This window comes from Hyperolius riggenbachi, chromosome 5 (assembly GCF_040937935.1).
Source record: "Hyperolius riggenbachi isolate aHypRig1 chromosome 5, aHypRig1.pri, whole genome shotgun sequence".
In the NCBI taxonomy this organism is placed as follows: domain Eukaryota; kingdom Metazoa; phylum Chordata; class Amphibia; order Anura; family Hyperoliidae; genus Hyperolius; species Hyperolius riggenbachi.
The window spans coordinates 268,276,686-268,290,768 of NC_090650.1; the positions used below are offsets into that span (position 1 = coordinate 268,276,686).

General features: G+C 40.6%; 1 long non-coding RNA gene across 1 annotated transcript in view; it reads right to left on the bottom strand.

Moving 5' to 3' along the window:
* Window positions 1-314: 314 nt before the first annotated feature.
* Window positions 315-14,083, bottom strand: part of LOC137517645 (uncharacterized) — a 35,373-nt gene continuing 21,604 nt past the window's right edge. The window contains exons 4-5 of the long non-coding RNA XR_011020607.1: window positions 7,177-7,351; window positions 315-452 (exon numbers count right to left, since the gene is read on the bottom strand). This is a non-coding gene — a long non-coding RNA (uncharacterized lncRNA). The remainder of the gene's footprint in view (window positions 453-7,176; window positions 7,352-14,083) is intronic.

Consider the following 14,083-nt stretch of genomic DNA (forward strand, 5'->3'; position numbering starts at 1 on the left):
AATGCTTGACATGCTTTTGCTAGGCCTTTCCACTTATTTTTTTGCACAGCTTACTCACACCAAGTTAATGTAATTTGGAATACTGAAAATCATTTCTGTGAGATGGGATGCACAGTCTTTGTTCCTTACATTGAATGGCCCAGATCACAATGCATGGCAGTGCATGTATTGATAGGTAAGGCACACTTGAGGGATACAGGGATAATACATTGAAAACAAAACACGGACAACAGGAGCCTGAATAGTGCAGTACATACAATTAGTTCGAAGAAGTCGGGTGGAAGAGGTGGGTACTCACATATGAAGGTTGATATATTGGGCAACCAACCAATAAGGCTTTTATAGAATAACTGTCTCCAGACAAACACAGGGGACTTCTCTGTACTTTGGTTGCTCTTTCTTGAAAATAGGTTTGGTGTCTACCAGCTGCAGGGAGCTTACCAACAGCCTTCCTTCAAAGGAGAAAAAAATAGCACAATGGTAGTAACAGGTACTCGGGCATGAAAAAATACATTAATATCTACAATAAAAAAGCAAGCGGTAGCTTACCTCTATGAAAATACAACAATTGGATAAGGAAAATGCTTATTTGCATTTAGGGCAACACGTTTTGAGAGTTCTTACATCTCACTTCATCAGGCCAAAATTCAGTGCCTAAAATATCAATACAAAGAATATTGTACTACTGTATTGAGTACACTCTGCATTGATAGCTTAGGCACTGAATTTTGGCCTGATGAAGTGAGATGTAAGAACTCACGAAACGCGTTTCCTTAAGTGCAAATAACATTTTTTCCTATCCAATTTTTGTGTCTTCACTGAGGTATGCCACCTTTTGCTTTCCCATCATAGATATAAATAGTAACATATTGTCAGGTAACATGCTGTCACATGTGCTATCTGTTGTGAATAGACCCAGAATGGACTCCTAAAATGTCTGAATAAACAACAAGCACTAAAACATAAAAGCATTGTTTGGAAAGAATCTGAACATTTGATTGAACTAAGTACAGTTAAATTTATAATACCTAAGGATTTAGAGCTCACAAACGATGTATAAATGCTTTTTAAGAAGCAAAGGTTGGAAAGCAAAGTTTGTCATTATATGAATTTACTAGACTGCAATACATCTATTTCTGGTGTTCTATTAGTTCAAGTATGTAGAACTCCTTCAGAGGTTAACAAAGGGCCAAGACCGATTAACATCTTTGGCACACTAGAAGCAGAATATTGTCTTGCAAAATCAATTCATTCTGGCACAATTACACATGAGTGTGCTCTAACCGAAGCCAGGAAAACTTTCTTGGAATCGTAATTTACTGCTGTTCCCAAAAACTCTTATATTGTTTTAATTAGCCTGTTGTCATCAGTTTGTTATTTGCTGTTTCAGGGAATACACTGTAGAGTAGCTGAGGTTAAGCCCTAATGCGTTGATCTAAAGCTGCACGCTGTGCTGCCTAAAATGTGCTCATGACTGTACAGTGTACACATATATGATTTATGTGACTGGACACAACACTGACTGAACTCCTCTGCTAGCCTTCATATGTAGGTGTAGGCATCTCAAGATTTCTACCAAAAGTATTTTTATGAATAATATTATTTTCACTTATAAGAATTTCCAGGTTCTTGCAATGGGCTCAATTTTGGTAGGGGTTTGCCGCATAAAAATAATAGTTGGGAAAATTCCCTCCCGACGCACAGCCACTAAGTGTTTTAATTTCGCACCCCCACACATTCCCTCCAGACGCCCAGCCACTATTTAATTAAAACAACCACAAGTGCTCCGATTCCTAAAGCTGCCCGCTGCCACTCTAACCCCCCACCTGCTCGATCCCCCTGCGTGCTGTGAGATGGGCATCCATAGTACTACTCACCGTCATGGTTCTCTCCAGCAGTGATCACGCACCCTCCTACTCTACTGTACAGCTCCAGGCTGCATCCCTAGTATGGGGAACAGTAGCCCGGAGCTGTACAGAGGAGGAGGGTGCGTGATTAACGCTGGAGAGAGCCACGACGGTGAGTAGTACTATGGATGCCCATCTCACAGCACGCAGGGGGATCGAGCGGGGGGGGGGGGGGCTGGCAGCGGGTGGCTTTAGGAATTGGAGCACTGTTAGTTATTGTATTTAAATAGTGGCTGAGCGTCGGGAGGGAGTGTGCGGGGCAGGGCGGGACGATAGGGGGGGGGGGGGGGGTATAGGGTGGATATGTGGAATTGGAGCACTTTTATTTGTTTTTCTTATAATATACTTGGACTATATATATTGGCTATATGTGGGGGGGGGGGGGAGGGACTGGCTATATACACTGGCTATTCAGAGGGGGAATATTGCTATAAATGCTTGTTGTATACAGGGGGTTTGCGCTATACATATAGACTATATATGGGCAGACTGGCTATATACACTGCCAATTTACAGGGGGAATATTGCTATAAACGCTTGCTATTTACAGGGGGGGGGGGTTTGCACTATATATATATTGGCTATATATGGGGGACTGGCTATACAGTATATACTGGCTATTTACGGGGGGGGGGGGGTATTGCTATAAATGCTTGCTATATACAGGGGGATCTGACTATATACATACGTCATCAAGCCGCGTCCCCAGCACTGTGAACGACAGCCTGAAACTGTACGATGAGGGAGGATGCATGGTCATCGCTGAAAATACCCATGGTGAGTAATACTCTCCATGCTCATCTCCCATCGAGGAATCGGGAGGGGGGGGGGGGGGACGAGAAGGAGGGGGTGGGAAACTGGGATGGAGGAAGGCGGGGGTTTAAAAATATAAGTACGCATTTTTACCTATAATGGGGACACTTATAGCATGTTAACCTATACTGTGACACCTATAGCAGACCTACCTCTACTGTGGCACCTATAGCTGACCTACCTTCCTGTACTGTGGTGCCTATAACTAACCTACCTACCTATACTATGGCACCTATGGTTGGTTAACCAATACTGGGACAACTCACTCCAACCTTAGCCCCTCACTCTCAACACTCAGTCTAACTTCAGACCCACACTCTCAGCACACTCACTCTCATTTCAGGCCCACACGCTCAGCACACTCACTAGGGATGATCAATGAGATAAAAATTTTACCGAGTTGATGCAAATTGATGCAAATTTTTATGCAAATGTATACAGTTTGAAAATGGACCAATCAACTTCAACCTGGGTTTAAAATGATTGGTCCATTTTCAAGCTGCATATTTATATATGTGCAAAAACTTGTATCAACTTGGAAAAAATGCATCTCGTTGATCATCCCTAACACTGACCTCACTCTCTCATTTTCATCTATGACTTCTTACAGAAATGAGGATAAGTCCAGGTACAGGCAGGTCTTAAAGCGGACCCAAACCAAACAATTTTTTAATTAAAAATATTTAGTTGCACCACGCTGACACATACAAAGATAAATAAACACTCCTTCAAACCTATGATCATTTCAGTGCATGCTTTTCACCCTTCTCTTTTCATAGCTAGAGTTATACTGGGGGCAGCCATTTGCAATTCCTCCATTGCCGGAAACCATCTACTCCACCAGTTTGCCGGAAAAATCCCGGCAATTTGTAAGGAAAGGAGGGGTTCCTCCATTAAATGTAAAATATTTTATATTTGTCATCATGCAGCTGAAAAAAGGCTGCTATTTATTATTATAATTTAGAAAATAGATTTTATTTCTAAAATCTTGTATTTTTAATTTGGGTCCACTTTAAACTGAATGGTAAATTTTGTGCTAACATGCCCCCTTTTCCTCATAAGAATTCTGATTTGAGGTAAAGTACTGCAGAAATTACCTAATAATTTACCGCATGAGGTAATTCATGACTAAAATTTACCGCATGAGGTAAAACATGACTAAAACCTACCAGAATTGGTAAATGTCATTACCTCATGAGGTAAATTACTTCACATGAGGTATTTTGTTTGATAACCCTACCAGAATTGAGCCCAATGATGGCCTCAATTCTGGTAGCTATGTGAGGTAAAATGTGAGGTATTTTCCTCTTTTTTTAGCAATTCTGAAAGATTTTTCTCCATTTCTTAACATGAGGTAAAACATGAGGTAAATGCATAAAGTGAGGTAAAACATGAGGTATTTCAGCAGTAAGCATGCAGTAAAAACATAATAGTAGTGTTTAATTTTCTTCCATAAGTTAGGATAGTCTTTGGAAGATGTTTTTTTTAAGGGGGAGGTTGTATTTGATTATGTAGCAACCTATGAAAAGTATATTTATAGGCATCCCTTATAAAAAAAAATCCAGTATATATGTGGAGTTTTATTTCTACTATTCTTTTCTATTACACAGCCAGAATAGGAATGACACTAAAACAGCAATAGGAACTCTACTAAAAACTGCAAAATGCATACAAATTGACTTTACTTCCAGGTACAGGCAGGTCTTAAACTGATTGTTAAATTATGTGCTAACATGCCCCCAAATTTCCATGAAAATAGCCATTAGTACCTCAAAATTTACCTCATGAGGTAAAACAGGACTAAAACCTACCAGAATTGCTAAATGTCATTACCTCATGAGGTAAAATACCCCACATGAGGTAATTTGTTTGATAACCTTACCAGAATTGAGGCCATGGTTTAATGCTAATAAGTGTACAGTGGGAGTACCATGAGGTACCATGAGAATACAGGGTTAAAGGCTTTCTTAATACATTTGTTATAACTTTACTGGCAATTTAGGGACAGCCCTCAGCTCTCTGTTCAATGGCGTACAACAAATGCTACTTAAAGGAATACTTAAGGCAGGGGAAAAAAATGATTTTAACCACTTAAGCCTAACTGGACGAGATTTTTCGTCCAGTTAGGCTGCGCGCACTCCCGCGGGTGGCGCGCACTCCCGCGGGCCCCCCCGTGCGCGCTCCCGCTACCTGCCGTTTACCCAGCGATCAGTGAAAGGGATTATAGATCCCTTTCACCGATCGCATCCCCCCGGAGAAAAGCCGACAGCGTCTCTCCAGACGCTGCAGCTTTTCTGCGTGCAAAAAAGTTCCAGGTCTTCTTTCTTCTTCCTGGGAGCGAGCTCGATCGCTCCCAGGACTATTTGACTGCGGCCATCTTGTGGCCAAATAGTAAAACTACACCCACATGCATGTTACATTATACATGCACACTTTTTACATTAAAAATTACTGTTTACCTCCCACACCACTAATTACCCACATACAATATTTAATAAAAAAAAAAAAAAAAAAAATGTACAATAATAAAAAAAAACATAAATAGTTACCCAAGGGTCTGAACTTTATAAATATGCATGTCAAAGGAGTATATGAATATATTTTTTTTAAATTATGGGCTTGTAAATAGTGATGGACGCAAATTGAAAAATTGCACCTTTATTTCCAAATAAAATATCGGCGCCATACATTGTGATAGGGACATCATTTATATGGTGTAATAAGCAGGACAAATTGGCAAATAAAGTACATGGGTTTTAATTATGGTAGCATGTATGAATTTCAAACTATATTGGCCAAAAGCTGATAATGATTTTTTTTTCCATTTCTTTCTTAATATTCCTGTTAAAATGGATTGAGAATAAATTAATTTTCAGCAAAGTGTATCACCCACAAAAAGCCTAATTGGTGGTGGAAAAAACAAGATATAGATCCATTCATTGTGATGAGTAGTGATAAAGTTATTGGAAAATGAATGGGAGGTGGAAGTTGCTCAGATGCAAAAAAATGTCAACCCTGTGGGCTTAAGTGGTTAATTTACCTGGGGCTTCTTGCTGTCCCCTGGAGTCATCCTGTGCACACAACGTCCTCTTCATTCCCTCAAGCCTGCAGCGGCGACCCCTGCAAAGCTGGCCTGTCGCCGCAAGTTACCGGCTACTGCGCACAGGGCCGCCATCACAATTTTCTGGGCCCCATACTTGCCAAACCTACAGGGCCCCCCCTCACCCCAAATAACAATCTGATAGGTAGATTTTGTGGGGGCAGACAAAGCAACTTACCTGTCGCCCATAATACCCTCCCCTTGCATTGATGCGTGTTCACCGATCACGCAGCAGGGAAGAGGGAGATGACCACACAACTCCTGTTATGCCATGGTAGAATAATTGCCAGCAGAGGCTCGAGTGGCACTTCCACTGTTTGGGCCCCAGACCCTTCCTGGGCCCCATACTACTGTCCCTCTTGTACCCCCCTGATGGCTGCCCTGACTGTGCATGCAAAGCCCCGAGCAGTGCGCACCCTGTTCGTGCTTCCGCAGCCAGGAGCGCTCTGCACAGCAGTGAAATTGCTATGCACAGAGAGTACATGGCATATTTATTTCCTTTTAAACAATGCATATTGCCTGGCTATAATGCGGCTCCTTTGCCTCTAATTCTTTGAGCCATAGACACTGAACTAGCATTCAGAGCAGATGTTTCTGACAACTTTGACAACATTAGATTCATGCTTGTTTCAGGTGTGTGATTCCCTAGTTAGTGGGGACCTCAAAATCTCATAATCCCCCAGGCCTAGTTACCCTCCCCATTTTCCTAGGCACTGGAGGTGGGGATGAGCCTGTTGCCCATGGTATAGACAAGGACTTTTGGGGAGATGGGGAGGCTCTGCTGCTCATCTTCCAGAGCCACCCCTTCTCATGGACCTAGCGGGCTGGTATGGATCAGGGTGCAGAGCCCGACACGGTCTTGGCTCTGAATTCTGATTTCAGGCTATGGCAGCTTGCATGGGTGACTAAGGGTTAAAGAGGCTTGGGAGAGGGGGACTCCATGTCATTTTTTTTTTTTTTTGCAAATAATTGGCATATTTGCCAGTAGAGATGAGCAATGAGATGCAAATCATTTTTCAAATTTCATGTAAATTATATGTAGTTTGAAATTGGATGAATCTGAATAACTTCCTGTCATTTTTTTGGCTAATTTCAAGTTGTGTAACATTTGCATGAAAGATAAATGCAAAGCGAAATTATTTACAGCTTGTTGACCATCCCTATTTGCCAGGCATCCTTATACATCAGTACTGCGACTGCACATTGATCCCAGGAAAAGCACTGCAACTTGCCCCAGGGTTTTCCTATGAAATTCACTGTTGTTTATGGGGATATATGTACATTTTAATTACCAATGGGTAACTTTAAAATCAATTTTCTCAAAAACTACAAGGTCTTTTTGAAAAAATGTTTTACCTTGTTGGTGATAATAGCATGTAAGGGCGCTTTACTGTTCCCCGCTAAAATGGCGCTATTGAGACTTCAATGCAATTTGCGAACCTAGTTCATAAAAAATTTGCGGAACCTCCAGATATTCAAGGAAATGCTTGCGAGACTGCCATAGCTGTTCTTGCTTACTCCCGTTCAGCTTCTTGCAAATAAAAAAAAAAAATTTGGGTTACAAAATGAGCATATAAAATATAACCTAGCAACAAATGAAACGTCTATTGATATAAAATATTTTAACTATTCTAGGCCTAAGACCTATTGGTCTGCCCTCATGGCTTCTCTGAATTACATAAAGCTCAGGCTGAGGGCATGAATGTATTATCTGACCTTAGCATAGCTGTTTTCTACATTTTACAACATACAGTACACAGCAAAGCTATAAATAACACACTTTTGTAGTGGATTTCCAACCATCTAATTCCAACAGCAGAAATAACTGCTTTGAATCAACATTGCAAAGCCACCATCCATGTCCTATGACTCAACTGTAAACTTCCAAACAATGTATTGTGTTCTCATAAGTTTATGTTGGTTGCTTCTAATTATATATCGGTATGTTGGATATGTATAAAACCAGATAGAACTGATAGTGAGATTCCAAAGAACACAAATATGTTCTGATCAATGGCCCGGAACAGAAAATTAACATAGCAAGGTGTTACTTTTTATAGCCTTTAAGGAGTTCAACAAATAGCTTTTGTCAGTATGTAGTTTAGAGAGCGCTGGATCCGGTCATTGCACATCATATTTTTTTAGTTCTAATGAAATGTGGAAGTTGGGTTATATATAGGTTGCATATTGTGTAAACCTAGAACAGCATTCTTACACATCATGTTTCTAAAAACGTATCTATTTGCATCCTCTGTACCTTAGAATAACAGATTAGCAAATGCCTAGGCTATGAATTTCAAAATCAATTGTAAAGGAAATTCACTAAATTTCATGGGAGGATGGGGGGATTTTTCAAATTTCTAAATCAGACCAAACTGATCCTTATGTGGAGAACACTCTTCTTAGTGCAGAAATGCCAGATATATGCCAGTGATAATGAGTATCAGCACTGCTTACAACATCTTAATGTAAAGTGCAGCATTTACTTCCTAGAACTGAAGATATTCCCATGACATCACTTCTAGTACATGCTCAAAAATCAGGGCATTCATCTGTAAGTTCAGCTTGCTGGGCAGAGCCATGCAAATCATCCCATTCTACCCCAATACTTGGGCTCCAACTGGCATGAAGCTTATCTACCCATTATCAGGCCATAATGTATGGACAATCAGGGATCAATGGTATTGGATTTTAAAAAATAATAAAGCAAAGGTATCCAGTCAGGTTGTGGGGAACCACTACGACAAAAACACAAGTAGTTCTAGAAAAGTTATTCAAAACACAAAATAGTTTTCTTTTGTTTTTTTGCATACAAATTACAAACCCAGGAGAGCGACCATCCAGCTTCCGGCAAGGCATGGAAAACTAATTGGGAGGTGGTTAATTTCTTGCTGACTTACACAGTGGTTGCAGGGAACTGCAATCCACTCTTGTGAATATAGCTGCAAATACTTATAACGTCCCATTTCTCAACAGTACTACACCACTGGTGACTGAAGAGCAGTGTTGTAACTGGTAGCAATGTTCCTCTTGGTCAGGTCAATGTGTTAGCTTCCTAAATTGGCTCTTTAGAGTTATGCAGCCTTCACACAAATGCCTGCTATTTGTGGCTGCATTTTCTGCTATTTTTTACTTTTTGTGATTCTACATGGTGTACCTTTTCAGTTCCGAATCTTTTTTCCGTTCGTGTTATTATGTAAATATTGAAAATGCTAATTTTTCATGCATACCAGTGAAGATAAGTTACATGAGCAGAAAAGCCTGCCGAATTACTTTCTGCAGAAAATTTGCAATAGCTGAGCAGCAAATGCAAATTTGAAAACATGCAAATCGCGTTTGAATTCTGTTCGCATTTGTAGTCTGTGAGTGTGAAAGGGGCCTAGTTCACATTATAAATCGCCAGCTCTATCGCAAGCGCTAAGCAATTTATAGGGCTATTTTTGAAGCACTTTTCCAAGTGCTTTGTGAGTGATTTTCGCTTAGAAAAGCTTTTTTCGAAGCGATTTTCTAAGCACTCTTGTGCAGCAATGATTTTTTTCACTTCCTAACATCAGTCAGAAAGTGAACTTATTGACCTGGAAATTAATAAATACAATTTATTTATTCATGAAAGTGCTAAGAAAATCACAATTCAAAATGCTTTCTCAAGTGCTTTGCGATTTCCCTATACTTTCTATTGAATCGCAAATGCTCAGAAAATGGTGCAGGAGCCGTGTTTGTGATTGGATAGAAAGCTCATTGCTTATGTGAGACCTCTCACATAAGTGACCACTGCACTAGCGCTTTTATGGTGATTTTTAAAAATCGCCAGCGCTAAAAAAAAGAGCGAAATCGCTCTTAGTGTAAACAAGCCCTAACATGATGGTAGAAACATCATGTGACCCAGCTAACCAATGATAGAGCAAAAGGATTTTCTGCTATATCTTGCTAAATAACATGTATCTTGCTAAATAATAAGTTGGGTTTGTCAGCCAGGAATTGATTTAGCAGCCCCCTCCCATCTCTTCCCGAGTAGAAAGAGTTTGCGTTCACAAGCAATTGCAAGCTCTGCAGCGAAATAGACACACAAATGACAATATGTGAACTGTGTATAACTTGCTTCACTGTAACTGTTAACAAGTATGCGTGTTTTGCAGTAATGCACTGCACTCATTGCGTTGCAATGCCGTACGCCGTTATACCGCAACGCACCCGCCGCAATGTTAATATTGCTATAAGTGGTGCATTAGTGTGCGGCAAGTTTAGAAAGCACTAGTTATGTGGCACCACAACGCACCGTTGTGAACGTGGTCTGATACATACTGTAGAAGTTTTTTTCTAAATGTTTAGGAATAAAATCTATCCATCATATTGAAATTACCATGCTGGTTAAAAGAAAAATCTGTTTGTGTAAATACTACATGAAAGAGTGCAAAATATTCCTCAGCAGTTTGTGATCAGCGAAGTACACTATTTGTTATTTTTGGTGCAAAAGTGGAGAAAACAAATATAATCCTATTGCAATAGCAGCTGCGGCGAGCGCCGCCGCCGCCGCTGCAGCTGCCTCCACGGAGGTGACCTGGGGGGCGTCGGCTGCGGCGAACGCTTCCGCCGCCGCAGCCGTTTCTGTGCCCCTGCCCGTCTTCTCGGCGTGTAAGACGCCGAGGACGGGGCTTTCTTCTGCACACAGAGTCGCTGTCTTGCGCGGGCGCGTGCACAGACAGGACCTTTATTTTGGGAGGAGAGGCGTCAGCTGACCGGCTGTTCAGCTGACATCAGAGGAGTCCTACGGCGCCCAGGATTGGCTGATCCTGGAGGGGTGGGCCAGTGGGGTCTCCTCTGCTTCATAAGCCTCCGGGCTTCAGTATTGGATTGTCTGTTGTCATGAATACTTGCGTGTTAGCGCTCAGACCTTAGGCTAGTTCCCTGGTGTTGATACTAAGGATTTCACACCTAGTCTAGGATATTACTGTCTTGCTATTTGTTTTTTGTAGACTAGTTCCCGGGTGTTGATTCCAAGGAGTTCACACCCAGACTAGGATATTGTTTACTGTATTGATCTCCTGTGTATGACTCTTAGCTATTACTTCTGACTCTGATCCTGCCTTCTGATCCTGTACTTTCGCCTATCTGCCTACCTGTTGCTGAACCTCTGCCTGATTACCGTTTACTCTCTTGTCTCACGATTTTGTATCGATACGTACCTCTCTGTTGCCGACCCTTGCCTGCCTGACCATTCTACTCGCCAGTGGGCCCTCGCCACTGGTGAGGTGTGTACTGCGCCAGCTCCGCTGGTTTAGCAACTCTGCTAGGCTATAGTTAATCCTTAATTACCTGCTCACTAGGAATCTGTCATTTTAGTATTACTGTATCTCTTAGGCTGCAGTATAGTTTGACTCACCTGCCCCTCGGGTGTTCATTTGCCTGCAGTATATTCTAAATCACCCGCTCCTCGGGAGATTCAGCCTCTTCAGTATTGTTTCTCCAGCTTGCTGGAGCTTGTACGCTAGTGCACGCTTCGTGTACTGATAGTACCTCACCAGCCCCTCTGGTGAGGTTTCTTCAAACTATTAAAGTTAAGGTTGCACCCAAACACTTACACTTTATTAGGTGTCCAGAGGTTAGCCATACTTGTATTATTGGTGATTCTGCAGATCACTAATAATCAGGTATACATCTGTATTGTTGGTGATACTGCAGATCATCAATGAACAGATACTCTCTGTGTGCCGACACCAACCGTTACACCTATTATGATTAAAGAGTATCAATACTTCAAAATATCCCACTCTTATTTCAGTACTGTACTCTTTTTTTTTTTTTTTTACTATGCGGGGTCTTTGGTGACATTTATTGCATAAAGCAAAGCTGACTGGTCCAAGCAGTAGAATTTTTTAGGTCAATTCCACCCAAGATGTAGGTACATATTAATCTTGGACAAAAGATAGTGGGGTGTTGAGAGGTCTGCTAGATTCCTCAATAAGCCCTTATATTATATATTAAGTTATATATCTGTTTAAAATCTAAAATCCTTCAGCACATAGTATTTGTCAACGAAATATAAAGTATACATGTGCTGATTTTAACAATTCAGAAATTAAGGAGTTAAAATCTGCTCCACATGCCCCCAGTTTTGTTTACTAGCCTACCTGCTGCAATGTAAATGAGGGAAGAGCTGTGTGCTCTGTGCATCTGTTCTGTGCTGTGATGAATCGTAAACTTATTGTAAAGAACCACTGACAAAATACCCAGAAAACAGCACCAAAATGATCACAAATAATGTTATAAATTTTATTGAGACTATATAAATCAAAGGTGATGTGCAGGGTGTAAAATTATAATCAATCAATGGATAGGTTTATTTATAAATAACAACAGGGCCAACCAACTATAACGTATTCAAAAAAGTAAAAAAAAAAACAAACGCATGGTCCTCCTCGCCTATCATTAACACGTAAGCACTTTTTTTCCACTTGCAATTTTCCTTCCTGCACTATGGCACTTTTGTAGAAACCAGGTGGACAAGCACCCAAATGGGGATAGGCGTGTGCACTTCTGCCGCTGTTCCTGGTTCAAAAGTGGCTTTACCTGGGGAATGCGGCACCTGTAGCCCATTTCCTGTACATGCCTGTACACGGTGGCTCTGGATGTTTCTACTCCAGACTCAGTCCACTGCTTCCACAGGTCCCTCAAGGTCTGGAATCGGTCCATCTCTACAATCTTCCTCAGGGTCCGGTCACCTCTTCTCATTGTGCAGCATTTTCTGCCACACTTTTTTCTTCCCACAGACTTCCCACTGAGGTGCCTTGATACAGCACTCTGGGAACAGCCTATTCGTTCAGAAATTTATTTCTGTGTGTTACCCTCTTGCTTGAGGGTGTCAATGATGGCCTTCTGGACAGCAGTCAGGTCGGCAGTCTTACCCATGATTGTGGTTTTGAGTAATAAACCAGGCTGGGAGTTTTAAAAGCCTCAGGAATCTTTTGCAGGTGTTTAGAGTTAATTCGTTGATTCAGATGATTAGGTTAATAGCTCGTTTAGAGAACCATTTCGTGATATGCTAATTTTTTGAGATAGGAATTTTGGGTTTTCATGAGCTATATGCCAAAATCATCAATATTATAACACTAAAAGGCTTTGAACTACTTCAGTTGTGTGTAATGCATCTAAAATATATGAAAGTCTAAAGTTTATCAGTACATTACAGAAAATAATGAACTTTATCACAATATGCTAATTTTTTGAGAAGATCCTATATATATATATATATATATATATATATATATATATATATATATATATATATTGTATACTTAATGACATAGCCATAGAACAAAGGAGGTGAACAACAGATAAACACATGTCTGAATTTTCTATATAAGCTGTCTATATACACTGTAAAAATTACAGTTGATTACATACTTATGAGAGGAAAAAACAAGCCATAGCAATTTTTTAATGTATTGATGTACCAACACCTGGGGACATTTTCAATGTGATACTCAGGGTTCCGTTTTATGTAAGACATTTTTTTACTGCACGGTAATTTGGCTTAGTTCATTGCTTATGTTATGATGCCATGTCACTGTATCATACAAATGTCTTTGGCTTGAAAAAGAACTGCTGGCAGGAAAAAGACACAACAGCAGTAGAAGGCTTTGGAGCACATAAAGTTTTAGAGAGATAATTTGAGTGTCTTATTAAATAAAAAATAGAACTCCACAAATACCACAGTTACTACCTAATTCCTGTCTTTATAAATATGAAATGTAAACACTGGAACTTCAGGCAGGACCAGAATATGATTCATAGAGCATAAAGAACAGCGGCGCCAGTTCAGGATAAAATATTTTAAAACCATTTAAAATAAGGAGGAAGTGGTGGACTTACCTCCCCCAAGTAGACACAACAGTGTGTATTCACTGAAAAAATACTCCACAGATTTATGCAATGCATTTCCTGGGTGTAAACGTGCTTCCTATTGTTGCCTGAGGAAGCGGGATTACACTCGCAAAACGCGTTGCATAAATCTGTGGAGTATTTTGAATAAAGAATCTTTTCCAGTGAGTACGCACTGTTGTGTCTACTTGGGGGAGGTAAGTCCGCCACTTCCTCCCTATTTTAAACGTTTTTTTAAGTTTTTTTTATCCTAAACTGATCTCTCTGTCCCTTATGGTGTATATTGGTCCACCCCTGGTGGAGGGGTTCTATCCCCTTTCATTTCTATGGAAAGCGACAATCTTAACCCGAGTGGGGTCGGGTCTATTTTCCCACCTGCCATTAT